General features: G+C 45.0%; 1 pseudogene; it reads right to left on the bottom strand.

Moving 5' to 3' along the window:
• Positions 1-17,414: 17,414 nt before the first annotated feature.
• LOC128572611 (proteasome subunit alpha type-7-like) lies at positions 17,415-20,320 on the bottom strand (annotated as a pseudogene).
• Between the last annotated feature and the right edge of the window lie 5,750 nt (positions 20,321-26,070).

Raw genomic sequence — 26,070 nt, 5'->3', positions numbered from 1 at the left:
AACCAAATGAGATCATTAAAATGAAAGTGCTTTGTTAAAAGTAATGCATTCTACAAATATTAGTGAGAACGACTGCTATTTCATTTTCCAGCTTGCTCTCTCTTTTACTCATGTCTTTGAAACACCAATTTTTTTTTTTTTTTTCGAGATAGGGTCTTGCTCTGTGTCTAAGGCTATATAGTGCAGTGGCATTGTCACAACCCACTGCTACCTCAAACTTCTGGGTTTAAGAGATCCTTCTGCCTCAGCCTCACCACCCATGGTTGGCTAACTTTCCTATTTTCTTGTAGAGATGGGGTCTAGCTCTTGCTCAGGCTGGTCTCAAACTCCTGACCATGAGTGATCCTCCTGCCTTAGCCTCCCAAAGTGCTAGGATTACAGACATGAGCCACCCTGGGTCTGGCTAAAATCAATACTATTTTGAACATGCCTGTTTTTTTCAGCATGGTTTTTCTGATTATAAAAGTAACCATACTCTGGGTTTACATAATGTGAACATAATGGAAACAGCTAAGAGAAAAAGTGAACGCCACCCTCTTCCCTCACCCTGCAGATAACCAGAGTTTGTGCATCCTCTTTCTGGACGTCTTCCCTTGTTTAAGAACCCAGTCTTTCTTGGAAGAGAACTTTTTTTCATTTCCTTCTACCCCTTTAAAGTTTATTCAGTGGGAAATTTTCCTCTGCCACTGGCTAAGAACCTGGCAGGCCCCTCAATTTTCTTGCTTAGGAAACTCTTCTGCAATAACAAAACCCGGGATCAAGTCAGAATTAGGCACTAGACTTAATTCATCAATTCAGCCATAGTGCAAAAGGAAAACTTTCTTTTTTTTTTATTTGTAGAGACAGAGTCTCAGTTTATGGCCCCCCCACTAGAGTGCCACGGCATCACACAGCTCACAGCAATTTCCAACTCCTGGGCTTAGGTGATTCTTTTGTCTCAGCCTCCCGAGTAGCTGGGACTACAGGTGCCCACCACAACGCCTGGCTATTTTTTTGTTGCAGTTCGGCCGGGGCTGGGTTTGAACCCTCCACCCTCGGTATTTGGGGCTGGTGCCTTACTGACTGAGCCACAGGTGCCGCCCAGAAGACTTTCTTGAAGGTGTCTGGGGTGGGGATCTGGTTTTCTTTCTCCTTTATCCTCTTCCCTATTTGCTCACTCGGCAAATTCAAGGAGACAGAGAAGGGAGGGGAGGAAGAGACAGGGACCTCTTTGCATGGCTGCTGGCTGGAGCTCTCTGAGCTGACATAGACTTAGAGCAAACGCCTCCTCTCACAGGTGTTTCTGCTAGGCCCTCAGGCCCTGCTGATACCCCTTTTGCAGTTGGCTATGGCCTGCTTCAGCTCTCAGCTCTCTGGGGATCTGGTCTTCCTACGGCTTCAGACTCTCACAGACTCCATATGGACTTAAAGTGGACGCAGTCTGGCTCTTCTCTGTTCTTAGCTCAAGACGTCTGAGAAGCAGTCATGCACTGCTTGTCCAGAAACATGGTCATCCATGGGGATGTAGCTATTTCTCAATCGCAGCCCTCTTCTCTGCCCCTCCCCCCCACCCTGCCACAAGACTTTTTAGCTTCCTGAGGTGTAAATCAGGCATCAATTCATTGGGTACCTCATCTTCAAGAAACAGACCAAGCTCTGTACGTGTGTGTAGAAGCCCATCCTCTCTGGACTTCACAAGAGGGACTCGGCGTCCCTCCTTCCTGGCCCTCTGTAGCAGAACTCTTCAACTGAATTTCCCCACAAAGCCCTCTGTCTCCACTTTCTTATCTTCTCATAATGAGTAAGAGAGTTTTAATATTTACTTTGAAAATTCCTCCAAGGTGTCCTGCCTCAGGCCCCATTCAGTGTCTGATACTGTTCCTGACCTTGATGAAACCGCTGAAACCTACATTTTAACAGCCAGTTCCATGTACTAATAGATGTATATGTAAAGATATATTTGACAAAATGTCATGTGAATACAGTTTTTTTCACTTAATACATCATAGACATCTTTTCACGTCAGTCAAAAGCCATCCATCTAATTAACACAGATTGTCATAATTAGCCTACAGTGCATAGAAGCTATAGATGTCAAGGAACAGTGCTGTGGTTTAAGACTGCTCCTGGCGGCTCCACACCTGTAGCTCAAGCGGCTAAGGCGCCAGCCACATACACCAGAGCTGGCAGGTTCAAATCCAGCCTGGGCCCGCCAAACAATGACAACTGCAACCAAAAAGTAGCTGGGTATTGTGGCGGGTGCCTGTAGTCCCAGCTACTTGGGAGGCTGAGGCAAGAGAATCGCTTAAGCCCAGGAGTTAGAGGTTGCTGTGAGCTGTGACGCCACAGCACTCTACCCAGGGTGACAAAGTGAGACTCTGTCAAAAAACAAAAAAAAAAGACTGGCGGCGCCTGTGGCTCAGTGAGTAGGGCGCCAGCCCCATATGCCGAGGGTGGCGGGTTCAAACCCAGCCCCGGCCAAACTGCAACAAAAAAAATAGCCGGGTGCTGTGGCGGGCACCTGTAGTCCCAGCTACTCGGGAGGCTGAGGCAAGAGAATCACTTAAGCCCAGGAGCTGGAGGTTGCTGTGAGCTGTGTGACACCACGGCACTCTACTGAGGGCCATAAAGTGAGACTCTGTCTCTACAAAAAAAAAAAAAAAAAAAAGACTGCTCCTGAAACAGAAAGGTCACCTGACCTAGTTTTTGGCCATGGCAAAACTATCTCTCCATGGCATTATGGAGAGATAATGACTATAGGCCTGGGCTGGGTGGGGGTAAGAAGGGGGAGGGTAGGTGGCATGGAGAGAGACCTGAGGCAGAATCACAGCATTCCCCGGAGGGTGGTGGTTCAAGCAGCTGTTGCACAGAACTGCCCCCTGGTCCTTGGCTGTACTAAGAACGTAAACAATGTACAGGTGCAATCTTCCTACCTTACTCATCATCATTCAATAATCCAAATACAACCTGGACAAGCACTTTTATTCTTCAGGCCCTCCCAATTTTGTTTCTTTCCCCTCGGTGTTTGGTGTTGGGGGAGAAGGGGAGGTGAGTAGGACACGGTAGCAACTGGCATTAAGCTAAAGGAGGAGGGAGGGGAATCCGGAACAGCAGGAGACATGGGGAAGGAAGCAGCAGCGGAGACTTTCCCCTGAATCCTCTCTTTCCTCCCTTACCTCTGCTCCCCTGCTTCAAATAGGGGTGAGCCAAAGTGATTATCTTCGTTCCAAAAACGACCTATCTTAGGGAATCAAAAACAGCAAACAAATAAACAACAAAATAACCCCAGGCCACTAACGCAATGCCTCCATTTGTAACCATCGTAACATCATTTCCCACGTCGTAGTCACGTCTCTATCATGAATGTCACGATGTCTGGGTGGCATTATCAACGTTGTCATCGTTCATTAACTGTCAGGCTGTGAGCAGCTGTTAACATCCACAGCAAACTGGCACCAGGGACATAACCATTTCCTGAAATAGGTGAGTGTTCAGGGAGACGATGTCGGAAACCTGCTCCAGCCGCCGAGGATCTGTCAGTGTTAGACTGTTAAAAATAGAAGAAAACAAAATCACAAATGTGATGCAAGATAGGTGCTTCAGAGAAGGATTTGAACTTCAAAGGATTCAGAAAGGCCCTTGGGGAAATGGATCAAGCCAGAGGATATTTTTGTACAAACAATTCTTTTTGTGATCAGACTGTAAAATCAACCACAAAGCAAAATTATAAGTTGTGTCAGAAATGTTCATCCCTTAAATAAATAATTCATGCATTCTTGGCTTATTCTAAAGGTTAATACATATTTCTTATATGATATTAACTAAATCTTCTTGAAAATAAACAAAGAATTTTAAATTTTTTCACATTTTAGTTACCTTTTTTCTCACATAAATTTCAATCAAACATTGAAAAAATTAATATGCCCATGTGGAGTATATCTGGAGGACAAATAACTTATTTTAAATTTTAGATTAGTACTATTTTATACTGTTTGGGTTTGTTTTTTCTTTTAGACACAGGATCTTACTCTGTTGTCCAGGCTGGAGTTCAGTGGCATCATCATAGCTCACTGTAGCCTTGAACTCCTGAGCTCAGGTGATCTTCCTGCCTCAGCCTCCACCATGCCTGGCTAATTTTTCTTTTTTTTTTTTTTTTTGTAGAGACAGGGTCTCACTCTTGCTCAGGCCAGTCTCAAACTCCTGGCCTCACTCTTCCCACCTTGGCCTCCCAAAGTGCTAGACTATAGGAGTAAGCCACGATGCCCAACTTGTTTGGACCTTTTTTTTTTTTTTTGACAGAGTCTCACTTTATTGCTCTCAGTAGAATGCCATGGCATCATAGCTCACAGCAACCTCAAACTCTTGGGCTCAAGTGATCCTCTTGCCTCAGCCTCCTGAGTAGCTGGGGCTATAGGCCCCACCCCAACTTGTGGCTATTTTTAGAGACAGGTGGGGGGAAAGGGGACATCTCGCTCTAGCTCAGGCTGGTCTCGAACTCTTGACTTCAGGAGATCCACCTGCCTCAGCCTCCCAGAGTGTCAGGATTACAGGCATGAGCCACTGTGCCCAGCCTCAGGAATAGCATATTTTTAAAGTTTAGTGATCATTCCCCAGGTTGTTGTTAAAAATGGAAGGAAGGTCTTTTCCATCAAGGGTCCAAGCCAATACATTTCTCATTCCCTAGAACTCTCTGTGACCTAGATAAGGAAAACTCAGTAAGAGTCTTAGCTTTCCCTAAACACGTCCCATCAACCAGGGCAACATTTACACTACCGAGCATCTTTTCTGCATACCAAGCTCCTAAAGAATTATAAGGAATATAAAAAGTAGTAAAAACCACACTTCTTATTGACAAAGAGACTGCAATACAAACACACACAGTTATTTATGAACGCCAAATAAAGGGCCTTTTGAAAATATAAATAACCTTAAACACAGCTTGCTAGACCTTGTCCTGAACAGATTATATTTATTCCCATGGGACTTTTTGTTTTCAGGCAATGGTTGGTATGTGAAAATAGCACTTGCATTAACAATGGTAACTATTTTTGTCATGGGAGAGAAAGAATTTAATAATTTCAAATGGGGGGAAAAAACCGAAGCAGCTTCTGAACAGAATAGTGTGACAGATTCCTAGTATCTTGGCAGCCAGGAGATAGAATGAAGCCAAGGTGTTCTTTGGGAGGGCATTGTGGGAACAGGGTGGAGAGGCCTTGCGTTGGGGGGCTGCCAAGCCTGAGTCGGAGCATCATTAGGCAATCAAAACACTTTGGCATCCAAATAGATCTGTTACCTATTAATCATGGCAAATGTCAACTCCTCAAATCTCAACTTCCTCATTTATAAAAGATTTGTAAAAATAATAATTTGTTTTCATCCAGGTGTCATTTGAGTCGTGATTAAAAAAGAGGCAGGGAGACTTATAGCAAGTACTTAATAAAAACAGTTACTATCTCGCCACTGCCATTAACACTATCATTAATAATATTTAAGAACTACGGAATGACCTTGATTTTTTCTAGATGAAACATTAGCAACTCTGGAGCAGCGCCCATAACTCAGTGGATAGGGCGCTGGTCACATACACCGAGGCTGGTGGGTTTGAACTTGGCGCAGGCCTGCTAAAACAACAATGATAACTGCAATAAAAGAAAAATAGCCGGGTGTTGTGGCGGGCGCCTGTCTCTGCTAGAGACAGATTGGTGGGGGGCTAGAGGGAGGGGCATAGTTATCTAGTCCCCACCTTCCCTCTGATTCTTGGGAGGCTGAGGCAAGAGAATCGCTTAAGCCCAAGAGTTTGAGCTTGCTGTGAGCTGTGATGTCACAGCACTCTATCCAGGGTGACAGCTTGAGACTCTGTCTCAAAAAATAAATAAATAAATAATAAATAAATAAGTAAATAAGAAATTTTAGCAACTCTCTTGACAACAGTTTAAATTATGTATCTCCTTGACTCAAGAATTTTAGTCCCTAAATTCTTCACCAATATTTCTCTACTAATATGCAATGAAGTTCCAGAACCTTTTGTTTTTGGAGACAGAGCCTCAGGCTATCACACTGGGTAGAGTGCTGTGACGTCACAGCTCACAGCAACTTCCAACTCCTGGGCTTAAGCGATTCTCTTGCCTCAGTCTCCCAAGTAGCTGGGACTACAGGCGCCCACCACAACGCCCGGCTATTTTTTGGTTGTAGTTTCATTGTTTGGCAGTCCTCCAGGCTGGATTCGAACCCGCCTGCTCTACTGTATGTGGCTGGCGCCTTAGCCGCTTGAACTACAGGTGCCACCTTTTTTTTTTTTTTTAATTTTTAGAGATAGGGTCTTGAGCTAAAGGGCAGTGGGTGTGATCAGCTTCAAATTCCTGGACTCAAGTGAATCCTCCTGTCTCAGCCTCCTGAGTATCAAGACCTACAGATGCATGCCACCATGCCCAGCTCATTTGTACATTTTTTGTAGAGGTGAAAATCTTACTCTGTTGCCCACACTGGTCTTGACCTCCTGACCTCCTCCTACCTCAGTCTTTCAAAGGATTGGGATTACAGGACTGAGCCATTGTTCCTGGCCCCTGAATCTCTTATCTCAAACATCAAAAGCAATAACAAAAAACAAGAGACCAAACACCTGCCCTGTCCCTTCATCTGCCTCCAGGAAATGCTCTATTTCTCTGCTGTTCAGAGCAGAACTTTGTGAAGGGCTCACCTGGTATTACTCTTCTGTCTCTCTCCTCCCAATTCCCCACAAACCTTCTCAAACCATGTTCCTATCAGCAGGAGTCCATTGACATTCCCCTGGTCAATGTCACTACACTGCACTTCCCCACGTCCAAACTCAGGGGTCGTGGCTCTGCTCTTTGCTTCCGTGGCCCTTTAGTGACCCTGGCCCACCTTCTCTGGAAGTATTTCTTCTCTTCCTGTCCATGATATCACTCTTTGATCATTTTCCTGCCTTCCTGGCTACCCCTTTTTACCATGATCTTGGCTGGATGTCTTTTTTTTTTTTTGTAGAGACAGAGTCTCACTGTACCGCCCTCAGGTAGAGTGCCGTGGCGTCACACGGCTCACAGCAACCTCTAACTCTTGGGCTTACGCGATTCTCTTGCCTCAGCCTCCCAAGCAGCTGGGACTACAGGCGCCCGCCACAACGCCCGGCTATTTTTTGGTTGTAGTTTGGCCGGGGCTGGGCTTGAACCCGCCACCCTCGGCATATGGGGCTAGCGCCCTACTCACTGAGCCACAGGCGCCGCCCGGCTGGATGTCTTAATTCTGAAGAGCTGAGAAATTCTGGAATGCCACAGGATGGACCAGCTCCATCATCTTCTCCAAGTTTCCTGACTGCCCAGATAATCCCATCCAGTCTCAGGGGCCTAAAGAGCATCTATGCCTTTGTCTCTGCTAGAGACAGGTTGGTGGGTGGCTAGAGGGAGGAGCATAGTTATCTGTCCCCCACCTTCCCTCTGATTCCCAGGCTCCTTTCCTATCTGCACACAAGACATTGGGTTCTGCATGTAGAAAAGGCATTTGGAATCTAACATGCCTAAAAAAAACCCAGACGCACACTCCCAATCCTATCTCCCCCAGGCTTCTGAGTCTCAGCGAGCAGCACCACCATCATGGCACTTGCTGAAACCATAAATGTGAAAATCCCTGAGTCCGCCCCTCCTGCTGCCGCCATGGTTTACATACTCCATTTGTGAAACTTCCCTGAATCTGCCCAGTTGTCTCCAGATTCTTTGCAAGCCCTACCATCCTCATCTTCTTCAGATCACACCTCTCCTCTCTAAACCCTTAGATCAGTGCTCCCCAACCTTTTTGGTGCCAGAAACCAGTTTCATGGAAGACAATTTTTCTATGGACCGGGGATGGGGGGATGGTTTGGGGATGATTCAAGAACCTTATATTTGTTGTGCACTTTATTTCTATTACTATTACACTGTGATAAAAAATGAAATCATTGAATCGCTTCTCGTCCTTTTGGCTAAGATCAAGTGTAAAATGAAATAATTGTACAACTCACCACGATGAGGAATCAGTGAGAGCCCTGTGCTTCTTTTCCTGCAACTAGACGGCCCCATCTGGGGATGGTGGGCGACACTGACAGCTGAAGCTTCGCTTGTTCACCTGCTGCTCACCTCCGGTTGTGCAGCCTGGTTCCTGACCCTGGGGTCAAACAAGTGCTGATCCCCAGCTGGGGACTAGGGACCAACCTCAGCCTTAGGTGACTTTCCACCCCCCTTAGGATAAAAGCCTCCCTGGGTTGCGTGAGACCCTGCGTGCTCTGGTCCCTGCCTCACCACACTTATCCCCACGTTAGCCTCCTTTCTGTTCTCTGTTCTTACTTTTTATTCCCTCCTTCTGGACTGTTCTTCCAAATGACTTTCCCCACATGTCTGTTTCTTGTCCTCAGGTCTCAGCTCCTCACACAGGGCTTCCCTCACCACTCCACCTAAACAGACCCCACCACTATCTATCTCATAACCCTGTTGATGATTTGCATGCCCTTACATATTACTATCCTGTCCGGTATTTTCTCAGTCATCGTATCTTCTCACAAGAATGAGGACCTCACTAGAAAGGTTCTGCCCACTGTCCCCAGTCACCAGCACAGAGCAGGCATCTGTAACTGATTGTTTTTTTTTTTTGTAGAGACAGAGTCTCACTTTACCGCCTTCAGTAGAGTGCCATGATGTCACAGGACTCACAGCAACCTCTAGCTCTTGGGCTTCAGCGATTCTCCTGCCTCAGCCTCCTGAGCAGCTGGGACTACAGGCGCCCACCACAACGCCCGGCTATTTTTTTGCTGCAGTTCAGCCGGGGCTGGGTATGAACCCACCACCCTCGGTATATGGGGTCAGTGCCCTACTCACTGAGCCACAGGCGCCACCCTGTTTTTTTTTTTTCTTTGAAACAGAGTCTCAAGCTGTCATCCTTAGTAGAGTGCTGTGGCGTCACAGCTCACAGCAACCTCAAACTCTTGTGCTTAAGCGATTCTCTTGCCTCAGCCTCCCAAGTAGCTGGGACTACAGTTGCCCACCATAACGTCCAGCTATTTTTTGGTCGTAGTTGTCGTTGTTTGGCAGGTCCGGGCCAGGTTTGAACCCACCAGGTCCGGTCTATGTGGCTGGTGCCCTGGCCACTTGAGCTACAGGCGCTGAGCCCATAACTGATTGTCAAACGCAGAGCCATGCAATAGCCAGTTGTCCAGTATCTGTCAGGATATGCTCTTACAGATTACCAGCTTTAGAATTTTTTCTTTTTTTTTTTTTTTGCAGTTTTTGGCCAGGGCTGGGCTTGAACCTGCCACCTCCGGCATATGGGGCCAGTGCCCCACTCCTTTGAGCCACAGGCAGAATAGGGGATGCTGGTGGTGATACTTGCTTTTCATTGTGAAGGAAAACATACTAAAAAGTGCAAAGCCATTGTTTGTTTTAGGTGTCCCTGTCTCTTCCCTCTCCAGAATTTCAACATTGTTTCAAGGCAAAATTAGATATAAATGAAATGAATAACACAGGAGTTTCTTGCTCTGGATGATCCTCCTTACTGGTTCCCTAAACTGTCTTCTCTGGGTAAGGTCTGAACTGTTCTAGTGCATACACCCAAAAAGCAGCCATTGAGCACCGACTGTGTGCCAGAAACTTACCTACTGAGAAGGCAAAAATGTTCTTCCTTAAGCTGTCCTCCAAGACCTTACCCTCAGGGGAATGGAGAGGCAGAAAACAGCTGGTGATGATCAGTAGTGGCCCTTGTGATCTGGTCACAGGACAGGATAACTCCGAAGTCCTGGGCAGGGCTATCTAGTTTAAGAAAGGCCTCCTGCAGGTGTAACACCAAGGCTGACTCTGAAGGCAGGCACTGGGGTAGGTGGGAAAAGGAGGGACATTTGAGACAAGGACAGCACAGCAGATTAAAGTGCACAGCAGGTGAACTTTATAATCCTGAGAACCACGGACAATAACTCAGTCTCCTTGCACTAGCTTTCTAGGGCCGCCATGACAAAGTGCCACAAGCACGTGGCTTAAACAAGATGAATGGCTGCTTTCTCCCTGCAAATGATGTCTTTGCATTCCTCCTCCTCCTCCTCCTCCTCTTTATCACCCTGGGTAGAGTGCTATGGCATCACAGCTCACAGCAACCTCTAGCTCTTGGGCTTAGGTGATTCTCTTGCCTTAGCCTCCTAAGTAGCTGGGACCACAGGCACCTGCCACAACGCCTGACTATTTTTTTTGTTGCAGTTCAGCTGGGGCTGGGTTCGAACCCACCACCCTCGGTATATGGGGCTGGCGCCCTACTCACTGAGCCACAGGCGCCGCCAGTGTTTAGGATTTCAACATACAAATTTGAGGGTGGGGAGAAACAACTCAGCCTGTAAGTTAGTAAACAAAGAAGGAACGTGTATTACAAAGATACCAGGATGTAATATGTCAAGAAAACAGTTAAACATGCAAAGAGTTCCCCATCTCTCTCCTTCTCACCTCCTCCTTTCCCCCTCCCACACTTACATCCAGATTCTCTTTTATGTAATCAGTGTATACTTATATACATATATATACATATTAATACTGTTTTGTTCCCAAGAAAGCCCTTACTGAATTGCAAATCAACTACCCCCTTCCCTTTGTTTTCCCCAGTAAGTGATATCCCTGGGCAACATACTTAGTTTTGTCTACTTTACACTTCACAGAAATGAAGTTGTATAGCACCTAACACACTGTATGTTTTCTTCACTAAACATTCTATTATTATTATTTTCTTTTTTTTTTGCAGTTTTTGGCCAGGGCTGGGTTTGAACCCACCACCTCCAGTATAGGGGGCCAGCGCCCTACTCCTTTGAGCCACAGGCGCCGCCCTAAACATTCTGTTATTAAGAGTCAAGCATGTTGATTCATGCTTCTATAGTTCGCTGTTTCTCCACCTTCCTAACGCCACAACCCTTTAATACAGTTCCTCGTGTTGTGGTGACCCCCAACCATAAAATTATTATTATTATTTTTTTGTTTTATTTTTTTTTGTAGAGACAGGGTCTCACTTTATGGCCCTCTGTAGAGTGCCGTGGCATCACACCGCTCACAGCAACCTCCAACTCCTGAGCTTAAGCGATTCTCTTGCCTCAGCCTCCCGAGCAGCTGGGACTACAGGCTCCCGCCACAACGCCCATTTATCTATTTTTTTTTTTTTTGGTTGCAGTTTGGCCGGGGCCGGGTTTGAACCTGCCACCCTCGGTATATGGGGCCGGCGCCTTACCGACTGAGCGAAATTATTTTTGTTGCTACTTGGTAACTATAATTTTGCTACTGTTCTGAATCGTGATGTAAATATGTGATATGCAGGATGTATGTTCACTGGCCGCCACCCACAGGCTGAGAACCGCTGCTGTACTTCCTTTCCTTGCCGTGTAATATGTGTGACCATTGCACGACTACATTACCATCCCTCCATCCTACTGATTACGACCATTCGGGTTGTTTCAGGCTGCCGTTTGCACATATCTCCTCGTGCCCGTGTGCTGGAAATACTCTAAGACACATTGCTTCGGAGTCTCTTCGTCATAGGTTCTGCACAAGTTAACATTCCTAGTCACTGCCAAATTATTTTCCAAAGTGAAAATTTCTTTCCAACATTTAATAGCATTAGACTTTCAAATTTTTTGGTAAGCAATAGTGTCTCATTAATGGTTTTAATTTTCTTTATTTTTTATTTTCTTTATTTATTTTTTTTGTAGAGACAGAGTCTCACTGTACCGCCCTTGGTAGAGTGCCGTGGCATCACACAGCTCACAGCAACCTCTTAACTCCTGGGCTTACGCGATTCTCTTGCCTCAGCCTCCCGAGCAGCTGGGACTACAGGCGCCCGCCACAACGCCCGGCTATTTTTTGGTTGCAGTTTGGCTGGGGCTGGGTTTGAACCCGCCACCCTCGGTATATGGGGCCGGCGCCCTACTCACTGAGCCATTAATTTTCATTGCCTTGATTACTAAATGAGATTGTGCCCCCTTTTACATATTTATGGGCCACCTATGTTTGTTTTTCGGTGAAGTGTCTTTTCATACTTTTGCTCTTTTTTTTTTTTTAATTTTCTCTGTACATGTACATGTGTTTAATTGGTTTCCACTTTTTGCCTTCACAAAATTAAAGAGGCTTAACATTTAATAACAATAACAATATTGAAGATAAGGACTAGAAACAAAAACCTCAGAAAGAACGAACGAAGACTCCATGATTGCATTAATGTACGCAGCTATGATTAAAAAAAAAAGAACGAAGATAAATACAATCAGAAAAGGAATCAGATGATTGCTGCAATGAAATATTGAGCAATAATAATACTAATAATAATAGTGCAAAAAAAGTTGCATTCACATTGTCAGATAAAAGTATGTTTATCATAGAATATAGAACACTTTGACTCCGAGGTTCAGTATGGAGTCATCAGTTAACTTCTTTTTGTTTTCTAAAGTCTCAAAAAATAGAGAATATTTATTTTTATAAATAAAAATAGAAAATAATTTCAAAAAACAGATCGTGCCAAATTGCCCATTTTTTAAATTGAAGTGTCTTTTGCTTATTGGTCTGTTTAATCAATTTGCATGTTTTATATATTAATCCTTTGTCAGTGATAAATATTGCAAATGTCATCTCTCAGTTTCTATCTTGGTTTTTTTTTTCCAGTCTTAAGTCATCTTTTAATGAGCAAATATTTTTATTTTTAAAAATTTTTCATTATTTTCCTTCCGAGTTAGCGTCTTCTGTGTTTTGTTTAAAAACTCTGTATCTACCGTTCGGTCATAAATATATTCTCCTAATTGTCCTCTAAATTTTTTTATAGCTTTGCCTTTTGATTTTAAGTCTATATTTTTTATTTTTTCATTTTTTTTCACTTTGTCACCCTCAGTAGAGTGCCATGGCGTCAGAGCTCACAGCAACCACAAACTCTTGGGCTCAAGTGATTCTCTTACCTCAGCCTCCCGAGTAGCTTGGACCACAGTTGCCCACCACGGTGCCTGGCTATTTTTTTAGAGACAGGGTCTTGCTCTTGCTCAGGTGGCTCTAAGCTCAATTCCTAAGCTCAAGCAATCTACCTGCCTTGGCCTCCCAGAGTGCTGGGATTACACGTGTGAGCCACCGCACCTGGCCTTAAGTCTTTATTTTATATAGAATAGATTTGTAATATATGAGGGGGCAACCCAATTTATGTTTCTTTCTGATGGGTTGCCAATTGGGTCAATGTCATTTATTGAGTTTTCCATCCTTTCATTCTGGTCTGCAATGCCTACTTAGGCATAAATGGATTTTCCATATTGCAATAGTCTGTTGCTGGTTTCTGATCCTCTTCCATTGCTCTAACTTTGTGTGAATACCTTTATAACAATAACCTTATAATTAAAGTGTTGATGTAACAAACCAGTACACTTCTTCAGCAGTCTCTGGACTACTCTTCCCTCTTTGTACTTTGTACATTTTAAGATGAGTTTGTCAAGTTTCAGGTAGGGAGGTACAGGGAAGACCCTTGGAGACCCTGATTTTAAAAAGAATATGAATTAGGGACAATTCACATTCTTTTCATCGGTGAACACAATACATCTTTTCACTTGTTTAGCCCTTAATGTCATTTCACAAAAATTTTAAATGTTTTCATAAATACCTCGTTCATTTTGGAATATTTATTCCTTGTTATTCTGTTCTTTTGCTGCTATAGTAATGGTTTCTAACTTCTTCTGCTGATGCATGGAAAGGCAGTTGGCCTTTTTTGCACTGATTTTGTAGTCAGCAACCTAGCCAAACTCTCTATTGATTTTCATAGTTTTGCTATAGATTCTTTTGGGTTTTTGTGTACATAATCACATCATCAATAAATAATATGTTTAGTTCTGCCTTTCTAATCTTTATACCTTTTATTTCTTTTCCTCACTGGCTGGGACTTGCAGAAGAATGTCGAATGGAGGAGTGATAATGGACATGGCTGTTTTGATCCTGATCTTGGAGAAAATGGTTTAAACCTTTCACCACTGGGAATTAATTTTGCTCTTTACTTTTCCTGGTTTACTAGGAATTTTTTTTTTTTTTTTGTAGAGACAGAGTCTCACCTTATCGCCCTCGGTAGAGTGCCGTGGCATCACACAGCTCACAGCAACCTCCAAATCCTTGGGCTTAGGCAATTCTCTTGCCTCAGCCTCCCGAGTACCTGGGACTACAGGCACCCACCACAACGCCCGGCTATTTTTTTGTTGCAGTTTGGCCGGGGCTGGGTTTGAACCCACCACCCTCGGCATATGGGGCCAGCGCCCTACCCGCTGAGCCACAGGCGTCGCCCTTACTAGGAATTTTTATCATGTATGAATATTGAATTTTGCGCATGCCTTTTCTGCATTGATGCAGATGGCCTGAGGCTGTTTGTTCTTCATTTTACTAATGTGGTGAATCAGGCTGATCAATTTTCTTTTTCTTTTTTCTTTTCGAGACAGAGTCTCGCTATGTTGCCCTCGGTAGAGTGCCGTGACGTCACAGCTCACAGCAACCTCAGACTCTTGGGCTTAAGCGATTCTCTTGGGCCAGCACCCAAATGAGGTGCACACCCCATAATGTCCACTCCTGTGGGTGTGGTGAGAGTTGAGACAGAAATGGCAGTGACTTGTACCCCAACTGCACTTTGTGGGAACTGGGACTTTGTCTTGTTGTTGACCGTGGAGCAAGAAAAACCTTTCATCTGCTGCAAAATGTGATCAGACTTGGATGAAAATCAATCATTATTTAAATGCTTGTAATTCCTCTTGAAAACTATATTTACAGAAAGTTTACATTCCCTGGTTTCCTTTAGCTACAGTCAGGTTAGGCCAAATACTGTCATAGTATTGGTGGCCTTGTGGAAGGCTGAATCAACACAGCTTTGGAGGTCATTGTCTATTCCAGGAAAGAGTTCATGAAACCTGACCACCAAAGGTTATAGGGTGCAGGGGTGGATGTGTGGAGGACATAGATGAACACATAATCAGAAGGCCTCAAGATTAGTGGTTAGAAGGGTGAGTGTGACATAAGAAATATGTGTTTGGGGTGGTGCCTGTGGCTCAGTGAGTAGGGCACCGGCCCCATGTACCAAGGGTGGTGGGTTCAAACCCAGCCCCGGCCAAACTACAACAAAAAATAGCAGGACATTGTGGTGGGTGCCTGTAGTTCCAGCTACTCGAGAGGCTGAGGCAAGAGAATCACCTAAGCTCAGGAGTTGGAGGTTGCTGTGAGCTGTGTGACGCCACGGTACTCAACTGAGGGCAATAAAGTGAGACTCTGTCTCTACCAAAAAAAAAAAAAAAGAAAGAAATATGTGTTTGCTTTGTCCCCCATTTCTGACACAGAACCCCTAAAGCCCTTGTGATTTCCTGAGGGCGATGAGTGACAGGAACCTCACTCCATAAACCTCTTTCGTGATGTTTGTTCTTAGTGCGCTGTTTCTGACTCAAGAGCTTCTAAGACCCATCAACTCTTCAAAGTGGGAAGATTGTCTTTTCCAGAGCTAATGAGAACTGGAGTCTGGGGTTCAAGAGAGCTTGGAGATGGGGCTGGTTGCCAGGGGAAGCAACCATGTAATCAGAGGAGGGGGACTTTCAGCCCCGTGTTCCAATTTCCAGGGAGTGGAGGAGGCCTGGAGGTTGAGTCCTATCACCAATGGCCAATGATTTAATCAAGCATGCCGAGGTAATGGAGCCTCCATAACAGCCCTCCCTGGTGGTGTTCAGAGAGCTTCTAGCTTGGTGAATGCATCCATGTGCCAAGAGCATAAGGCTTCACAGGGATAGAAGCCCCATAGCTGGGACTCTCCCAGACCTCCTCCTGCCTAGTTCTCCATCCAGATGTTCATGTGTATCCTTTATGATATTCTTTACAATAAACTGTTAATTTGTGATTAAAATGTTTTCCTAAAGTCTGAGAGCCATCCCAGTAAATTATCAGACACGAAGAGGCAGTCTTGGAAACCCCCAATTTGTAGCCAAGTCAGTCCTTTGCATCGGAGGGCCCGCACTTGCACCTGCCATCTGCAGTGGGGGCAGTGCTGTTGGGGACTGAGCCCCTCTTCTGCCAGATCTGATGCTGACTCCAGGTAGACGGCGCTGGGATAGAATTGAAATGAACTGTACAACACCCAGATGGTGTCTGGAGAGAATCAGTTGTTGATGTGCGGGGGACCCACACATTTTTCAGAAGTGTTGAGAGCATAGAAATAGTGTTTGTTTAGTGAGAGAAAAGGAAGAAAATGATGTCTCCCCACTCAGACTCTATGGTGGCAGACACTGTCCCCATGTGAAAGAATACAAGAGAAAAAACCCTTACCTTAAATAGAAACAAATGATATTCACAGATTGGTAAACAACATTGGTTTTTAACCTGTGTAGAATTATTAACCTGTATAGAATGGAATTGTGTCCTTACCTTTTACCATCACCAGCTTCTATGAGTGATATTGATGGTATTAACCCGCAATACGACGTGTGTGCAAAGCACGATATCTTTTAAATGTTAACCAAGTAGATTTATTTTCCCAGGCATCTTGGAAAAGAAGTGAGCAGTATCGTCGTCATATTACCACCAATCTCCTCCTACAACTTTACTAAATTACTTTGGTCAATCTAAAACTTGTGAATTATGGTGGTGTGAAATAATACACTATGGGAGGGCGGCACCTGTGGCTCAAAGGAGTAGGATGCTGGCCCCATATGCCAGAGGTGGTGGGTTCAAACCAGCCCCAGCCAAAAACTGCAAAAAAAAAAAAATAATAAATACACTATGGAGGTTATACGTATTTGGAGATCAAGACATATCTCATGCTATTATGCTTTGCTTTATTGCACTCCACAGTTATTTCATTTTTTAGTAATTGAAAATTTATAGTAACCTTGTGTCCCTGTGTTAAGGGCTATGGTGCCACTTTTCCAACAGCACATGCTCACTTTGTACCACATTTTGGTAATTTTCACAAGATTTCAAACTTTTCTTTATTATTATCGGTGATTTATATTTTTTTTATGTATTTATTTATTTTGAGACAGAGCCTCAAGCTGTTGCCCTGGGTAGAGTGCCGTGGCATCACAGCTCACAGCAACCTCCAACTCCTGGGCTCAAGTGATTCTCCTGCGTCAGCCTCCCAAGTAGCTGGGATTACAGGCACCTGCCACAACGCCTGGCTATTTTTTGGTTGCAGCCAATATTGTTGTTTGGCAGGTCCGGGCTGGATTCGAACCCGCCAGCTCAGGTGTATGTGGCTGTTGCCTTAGCCACTTGAGCCACAGGTACGGAGCCTATTTCTTTATCTTTTTAAAGGTTAAAAAATATGCAAGTTTATTGTAGGCACTCAGACAGTATGAATAAATGATGAATGGAATGGAAATGCCTACACATTGAGACTCAACCACGATTTGCATTTAAAAATTGTTACAGGTAAGGAAATCTGATTCATCACTATGATTCTTGCTTCTGTTTCTTCTTTTCCTTTTCTTCTTTCTCTTTTTCAATTTCTCGATTTCTTCAGGATCTCACTCCTGAGAGGCTGATCTCCCCTCATGACAGCGAGTTCTGTGTTTTTGCCACCTGAACCACCCCCAGGAGGGCTTTGGTCCCCAGCTCGGTCAGCCCTCCTGTTTTGATGGCGTCATTGGTGTAGTGCTTTTCCAGGAACTCATGCTCTCTGGCCTACGGCACTGGCCTTCCAGGCATGGTATGTGCCCGATGATCAGTCTGTAAGAGTCTGGGGGTGGCACCAAAGTTGAAACCCACAGTGAGGGCTGAGACGCTAAAGGCCTGTGCCCCTTGCTCTGCGTGTAATGCTGCTGCAGACTGGCGCTGTAGTGAGCCACGTGTCCACAGTGAGCGGGTCCTCCACAGTGAGCCAGTGGCTCTGCATGTAACGCTGCTGCAGACTGGCGCTGTAGTGAGCCACGTGTCCACAGTGAGCGAGGCCTCCACAGTGAGCCAGTGGCTCTGCATGTAACGCTGCTGCAGACTGGCGCTGTAGTGAGCCACGTGTCCACAGTGAGCGGGTCCTCCACAGTGAGCCAGTGGCTCTGCATGTAACGCTGCTGCAGACTGGCGCTGTAGCAAGCGATGTGTCCACGGTGAACGGGTCCTCCACAGTGAGCCAGTGGCTCTGCATGTAACGCTGCTGCAGACTGGCGCTGTAGCAAGCGATGTGTCCACGGTGAACAGGTCCTCCACAGTGAGCCAGTGGCTCTGCATGTAACGCTGCTGCAGACTGGCGCTGTAGCAAGCAATGTGTCCACGGTGAACAGGTCCTCCACAGTGAGCCGGTGGCTCTGGCACTCCCCCTGGGTATGACTATCCTTGCATCCACAGTGAGGCCCGCGCAGGCCATGCAGACACTGGCATCCACTGACTTCTCTTCCACACTGAGAACAACGATGTCTCTTCCTGGAATGCCAACTGCAGTCAAGCCCTTCTTGATGGCCTCCTGAGCATACTCCACTTGGAAGAGGTGGCCCTCAGGTGAGAAGATGGGGATGGTTGTAGCTCCTGTCAGACCAGGGAGCTCCCGAGCCCTGGCCCACGCTGCTCTTTCTTTATTTTTTAATTTTTTGAGACAGAGACTTACTTTGTCGCCCTGGTAGAGTACGTGGCATCATAGCTCACAGCAACCTCAAACTCTTGGGCTTAAGCGATTTCTCTTGCCTCAGTCTCCCAAGTAGCTGGGACTACAGGCGCCCACCACAATGCCTGGCTATATTTTTGTTGCAGTTGTCATTGTTGTTTAGCTGGCACGGGCTGGGCTCGAACCCCCCCGCCCCCGCCCCCGCGCCCTAATGTTTGTGGCCAGCACCCTAACCACTGAGCTATGGGCGCTGAACCAGCTTTTTTTTTTTTGAGACAGGGTCTTTCTCTGTTACCCAGGCTAGAGTGCAGTGGCATAATCACAACTCACTGTAACTTTAGACTCCAGGGCTCAAGTGATCCTCCCACCTCAGCCTCCTGCAGAGCTAGGGCTATAGGGACACACCACCATGCTTTGGTAATGTTTATAGTTTTTTGTCTAGATAAGGTATTGCCGTGTGGCCCAGGCCAGCTGTGAACTTCTAGCCTCAATCAATCCTCCTGCTTTGGCCTCCCAAAGTGCTGGGCTGATAGGTGTAAGCCACTGGGCTCAGCCTCACCAGTGACCTTTGATATTACTACTGTAATTATTTGGAGGCACCATAGAATTTGGCGAGCGTAATCAATACAGCTATGCAGCTATACAGACCAGCTACTCCCCCATTTCTTTCTCTCTTCTCAGGCCTCCTTAGACGTGAAAATCAATAATGCAATTAGACTAATTAATAATAAGCATACAAGTGAAAGGAAGAGTTACACAGCTTTCACTTTAAATAAAGAAGTAATTACAATTGAGCTGAGTGAGAAAGGCGAGTGAAAAGAACAGGTAGGCTGGAAATTAGGCCTCTATGCCAAACAGCCCAACTCTGAATGCAGAGGAACAGTTCTTTTTTTTTTTTTTTAGTAGAGACAGAGTCTCACCTTATCGCCCTTGGTAGAGTGCCGTGGTGTCACACAGCTCCAGCAACCTCCCAACTCCAGGGCCCAGGTGATTCTCCTGCCTCAGCCTCCTGAGTAGCTGGGACCACAGGCGCCCGCCACAACGCCCGGCTATTTTTTTGCAGTTTGGCCGGGGCCGGGTTTGAACCCGCCACCCTTGGTATATGGGTCCGGCGCCCTACCCGCTGAGCCACAGGTGCCACCCAAAGGAACCGTTCTTAAAGGAAATGAAAAGCTATTTTATTCATGAACATGTGAACAATGTGAAGAAAATGTGAGTGGTCTGGATAGCAGATCAAACCAGCCACAACATTCCCGTAAGCCAAAGCCTAATCCAGAGCAAAGCCCTAACTCTCTTCAAATCATGGAAGTTGAGAGAGGTGAGGAAGCTGGAGAAGTTAAGAGCCGGCAGAGGCTGGCCCACATGTTCAAGGCCAGATGCCGTCTCTACATTATAAAGGGGCAAGGTGAAGCAGCAAGTGCTGATGAAACAGCTGCTTCTCATGGAATAGCAAAGAAAGTGGTTTCTTGAGATGGAGTCTAGTCCTGATGAAGATGCTGTGACCATTGCTGAAATGAGAAGAAAGAATTTAGAATATTCGGTAAACTTAGTTAACAAAGCAGCAGGAGGTTTGAGCAGGATTGGCTCTAACTCTGGAAGAAGTTCTACCCTGGGGAAAATACTACCAAACAGCATCATGTGTTACAAAGAAATCTGTGAAAAGGAAGAGCTGATCCATGTAGTCAACTTTGGCATCCTGTTTTAAGAAAGGGCCACAACCACCCTAACCTTCAGCAGCAGCCACCACCCGGTCAGCAGCCATCAGTCAACACTGAGGCACAAGCCTCCATCAGCAAACACATTGTGACCCACTGAAGGCTCAGGTGGTCTTTAGCATTTTTTTTAGCAATGAAGTATTTTTCAATTAAGATATACACAGTTTTTAAAGACATAATGCTATTGTACACTTAGTAGACATATTATGCTGCAGATATATCTTTTTCCCCCCCAGGAGGAGCAGAGGCAGCTGCCTTTATTGGGGGCCATGGGCTTCCATCAGAAGCCATACACTTGACCTTGAAGTCACTATTAGCTGCCCTGTAGTTGAGGCAGTTGGGGAACTTGAACATGTAACCATCTGGCGGCTTGATGGTCAGGTCTGCCTGGTCGAAGCTCATGCACAACTCCATGACACTTCCAGGCTGGGAGGGAAAGGCCGACTCCTGTTGCTCGGCACCCCCAGGCTCAGCCGCCCTTGCTGTTGTACGCGATAGTGTTGGCGTCCCTGTGGGCATCCGAGCGGGGGGTTGAAATGCAGACAGATCGTTGCTGCCTTTGCCCAGGTACAGCACGAAACTCTTGGCGTCAGGGGCCAACTTGCCCCATACTCTGAGTGAGACACTCCCCTGGTTTGAAATTAAGGTTGCTGGTGACCAGAACCAAGCCAAGATTGAGACGGGAGGATGTTATGGGATTGGTTCACCAGCTGTTTGAAGACTCCAGCCCTTTTTTTTTTGTTGTTGTTGTTGTTTTTTGAGACAGAGTCTCACTCCGTTGCCTAGGCAACAGTGCTCTGGTTTCAGCCTATCTCACAGCAACCTCAAACTTCTGGGTTCAGTAACCCTCTTGCCTCAGCCTCCCAAGTAGCAGGGACTACAAGCGTCTGCCACAACACCTGGCTAATTTTTCTATTTTTAGTAGAAATGGGGTTTCTGTCTTACTCAGGCTGGTTGAAATTGAAGATGTAGAGCTCCAGATTATAAAATTTGAGATCTGTGTGCACTTATACATTCCTAGACCCAATTGAAGGAACACAAAATAAAAGAAAGATAATACTCTAATGTTCGTAACCAGAAAATCTGATAGAACTAAAACTTATGAAGATTGTTTGGTAGGAAAATATGTTTATTTTTGTTTTTTCCAGAAGTATGAGGGAGACCCTTCTACGAAAAGACAACTGCTGAAGAGACTCTTCCTAAAGTTAGACATAAATATTCAGACAGGGTTCATGGTCAGTGTTTAAAAAATTCATGTAGGAGATGACCTGCTTTCTCCTGGGAGAGATCCTTCTGAATTAGCATGTGGGGTAGCAGTGGGCCTCTGGGACATGACAATTTCCTGGTGGGTTTTTCCACACATTCAAATCAGATTCAGAACTCATATTTGCATTGTCCAAAAGGCCTCAACAAATGGAGCCATGCCCAAAGGAAAACAGGCTTCATCTATTTCCAGAAGGATTGTTTCCCACTAACTCAGCTGAATTTGAGAGTCACAAATTATATGGTCATATTTTTCCATGTTAATCATAAATCACTTTCCAATAGGAAAAATAATATTTTTAGAAGAGCTTAAGAATGCTATTATAACTTTGGCTTTCTCCTATTAATGTCATTCGGCAATGAGTTAGCAAAGATATAATTTCTGAAATACCCGGGAGGTTGTCTGAGATGATTATTAAGGTCTCTCCTCAAAGTCTTAGGTTCTAAATTTATGAGCTTTTTTGAGGAATTGGTGTAACTTACAAAAATGACTACTATAAAGAGTTTGGTTGAATGCTTTGTCCTCTCTCACTTCCGAGTGCCACTGGATTGCAGCCTGAAGACCCAAGACATATAAAGATAATCCCACACTTGGCAAAGTTTCACTGCCTCTTACTACCATCCTCTTCCTCGATGAAAAAGGAACGAATAATTTGTGGGAGTGGTGATAAGCTGGAGTATGAGTGATAACTGGGACAGGTGTGAGGGTTTGGAAAAGTCAGGACATTGGCTGGAAAAGATGGTGGGTGGGGTCTCTCACATAGGAGGCTTGAATGGGAATATTAAAAAAACATTTATTCATTATTCTTGAGACATAGTCTCACTCTGTCACCTAGGTGGAGTGCAGTGGCACACTCATAGTCACTGCAGCCTCAAACTCCTGGGCTCAAGTGATCCTCCTGCCTCAGCCTCCCAAGCAGTTGGGACTACAGGTGCATTCCACTAGTCCCAGCTATTTTTACTTATTTTTTGTAGAGATAGGGTCTCATTATGCTGCCCAGGCTGGCCTTGAACTCCTGGCCTCATGATCCTTCTGCCTCTATCTCCCAAAGTGCTGGAATTACAAGTATGAGCTACCTACCACACCAACCATAATATGTTCACTATGATTTTTTTTTTTAGAGAGTCTCATTTTGTCACCCTCGGTAAAGTCCTATGGCGTCACAGCTCACAGCAACCTCCAACTCTTGGGCTTAGGCGATTCTCTGGCCTCAGCCTCCCGAGTAGCTGGGACTACAGGCGCCCGCCTTAATGCCCGGCTATTTTTTTGTTGCAGTTTGGCCGGGGCTGGGTCTGAACCCACCACCCTTGGTATATGGGGCCAGCGCCCTACCCATTGATCCACAGGCGCCACCTAATTTTGTTTTATTAAATGAGTAATAGAGATGAGGTTTTGCTATGTTGCCTGGGCTGAGTGCAAACTCTTGGCCTCAAATGATCCTCCCGCTTCAGCCTCCCAAAGTGCTGGGATTACAGGCATGAGCCGCCACAGCTGAGTGTTCAAAATTGACCTGAAAACATCCTTAAGCAAACTCAAAAGAATATGGTGGTTCAACAGAAGAGACCCTTGATTTTCCAAGGCCTAAGCAACTCAACTTAAATGCATCCAATTTATAAGGAGTGTCTTATAAAAAAGGAGTGCTTAGCAAAGACTGTAATTTGTAGTAAAATACACACTTTTATCTATCTCTTTACTGTCAAGCTTGTAATTCTCTAAACACAGTATCACGTACATATATCTGATTGTTTTATAGATATAAAATTGCCCTGAAGAATTATAAAGGCTGTAAAAATGTGAATTTATAATTTTATGGCCTAGGCAAGTTTCTCTCACATCCCCAAATTCTTAAAAATGATTTTTTTATATTATAGCATGGAGAAAACTTGAGCATAAATATATTCTTTTTAAGAACATCACAATAGCATATATCTCCTCTTGAAAGGAAATGTAAATTTAAGATTCTCCTTAAGGTCATATTTCCATTCTCTAGTCATAGTTTTTTTCCTACATCTAAACTAATTCAAGGCCCTTCTGCACAGCAATAAGAATACTGAATATTGTACACTTTAAAAATAAAGGTTGCCAAGAAAAAAAAAAAAGGTTGCCTTTTGTACCTAAAGGCAGCTTTAGTATAAAATAGTTGGACCTGTTAGAAATTATAGGAAACTAAATGCAGGGAGATTAAGGAAAAACTAAAAGTGAATGTAGGAAGTTTGATGGACAAATTGTTTTATCAGAAAGAACCGTAGCCTAGAGAAATGGATTCCGGAGCCTGACTGCCGGGGTTGGAGTCTGCCCCTGCCACCTCCACGCTAATTAACTTTGCTGGGACTCAGTTTGCTCATCTGCAAAACAGGAATAACCATAATGCCGACCTCATAGGGTTGTGACAAAGACTTAATAAATCAACACAACACGTAGAGTATTTCCTGACGGAGGGCCAGCACGCGTTTGTTCATTTGTCCATTCGTTCATTGTCAAATATTTTGTGAGCATCTTCTCTGCACTGGGGACTAGAATAGATCCAAATCCCTGCGCTCAGGAGCTCACAGGCAGGTGAGGAGCAGAGGGAGTCCGGATCCACTTTAAGAAAGAGAGCTCAATAGGGTCAGCTATTATTATTGCTAATATTATTATTATTAATGAGGAAAGGACCATAAAATACATGACAGTGGTCATATAGAAAGATTTGTATTCATTGAATAAACATTTTTATTTCATAATTAGATTATTTAATAAAGCCTATGGATCTAATTAAAGAGTTTTTCAGTTCTTTATTCCCACAATCAACTGAACACAAATTAAGAGCCAGGGATCTGCTTGTTCAAACACAGGGGAGCCCCCCATGCTAGGCCCCCTGAGCATCCTCAGGGTTCAGAGCCAGGGGTGTCCAATCGTTTTTTTTTTTTTTTTTCTCTCTGTGCACAATTATTTTGGGCCACACTTTCTTTTTTTTTTTTTTTTTTTTGTGATTTTTTTTTTGGCCGGGGCTGGGTTTGAACCCGCCACCTCCGGCATACGGGACTGGCGCCCTACTCCTTGAGCCATAGGCGCCGCCCTTGGGCTACACTTTCAATACACAAACACTAATGAAAGCAGATTAGCACACACAAAAAAAATAGTTTTGGGCATACTTTTTGTGATATCTGACACCACAGATAAGCAAAAAAAGCCCTCACAAAATCAGCATATGGCCCACAGGCGCAGGTTGGACACCCCTGGCCCCACCCATCCGTGCTTTCTCAGCTTTCAAAACAAGACTGCCCCTTGGATGCTGCACTCCCTCACACCATCTGTTTTATCCAGGGCTTGTTCAGCTGTGTTCCTTCAGGTTACATCCAGCCACTTGACGATGTTTTTGTGTTTGGTTGTTTTTCTGCTGCTTCCTGGATTTCTGTCAGCCATCCAGCTTTACAAATTGCTTGGCTGAGATCTGTATTTGTCGTATTCCTTTGAAACTGTGATTCACAGTGTACACCCTTTAAGCAGAATCCTCTCAGCCTGCAAGACTCACAAAGCTTGTTTTAAAAACAAATGGCGGAGCAGGCTGTCTACACCAGTGTTTTCACGCAGCATGCTCGGATGGGCCGATGTAATTAAGGGGGCACGTTCAAAATCTCCATTTTTTTAAATGAGCCAAAATGTTTTGCGGATGCTGATCAGATGGTGATGTCACTTTACACCTCCAGGGAGCCTGAGACAAACCCAGTCAGCTGAGAAAACAAGCTTCAAAACGAGAGCTTAATAAAGAGGAAGAGAACACACTGTCTCAGAGTATAAGATGTATTTGAATTGTGCTTTTCAATTTCGTAAGAAAAGGTGATGATCACAATAACCCTATCGAGTTATTTGCTTCTGACTTTTTTAATTCTAGGCAGCGTGCAGGGTCCTGCCTCCTCCTCCCACTCTGTCACATGGAGGACGGGACAGTGTTAGCATTTGCCTCTCGGTATTATTTGGGGGGTACCATAAGATGATATACGTCCACACTTAGGGCCACACCTGGGCAGAGCAAATGTTCGGCCTTTCCTATTATTTTTGTATAGTTGGGGCCATAGGCACCCACCTGAAGGGAACTAGGGTTACAAAAGCAAAGCATTCTGTCTGTGACCTGTCCACCCTGGTGCTGTAAGAACCCCAGCCTCTTGTAAGTTATTTCCCAGTGGTTCAGAGAGCAGGGCAGGAGTGTCATAAGTCTGCTTGAGAAGTTGCTTCCCTCTGTCTGGCCCCTGACGCCATCTCAATGACTCCTAAGTGTCCCAACACTCTGACAACACACAGCCCTACTTATCTATCCTGGAAATAGTTACCCAGTTTGCTCCTCAGGTCTTCCTGGGGTCACCAATACCTTCTACCCTTCACCTGCCTGTTACGCAGTGTCTTAGGGAGAGGTAGGGGATTCCATTTCACCACCTGCTCTACGGAGGGCTCTGGGACTGGTCTCTGTGCTCACATCCCCTCCTGTTCTCTGGCCCAGTGTCTTCCCTTCAATGAGTTATTTGCCCGGAGTTCCCCAGTCCTCATGCAAATAGG

The sequence above is a fragment of the Nycticebus coucang genome, chromosome 20, assembly GCF_027406575.1.
Source record: "Nycticebus coucang isolate mNycCou1 chromosome 20, mNycCou1.pri, whole genome shotgun sequence".
Lineage (NCBI taxonomy): Eukaryota > Metazoa > Chordata > Mammalia > Primates > Lorisidae > Nycticebus > Nycticebus coucang.
This window is presented reverse-complemented; position numbering and strand designations above follow the sequence as displayed.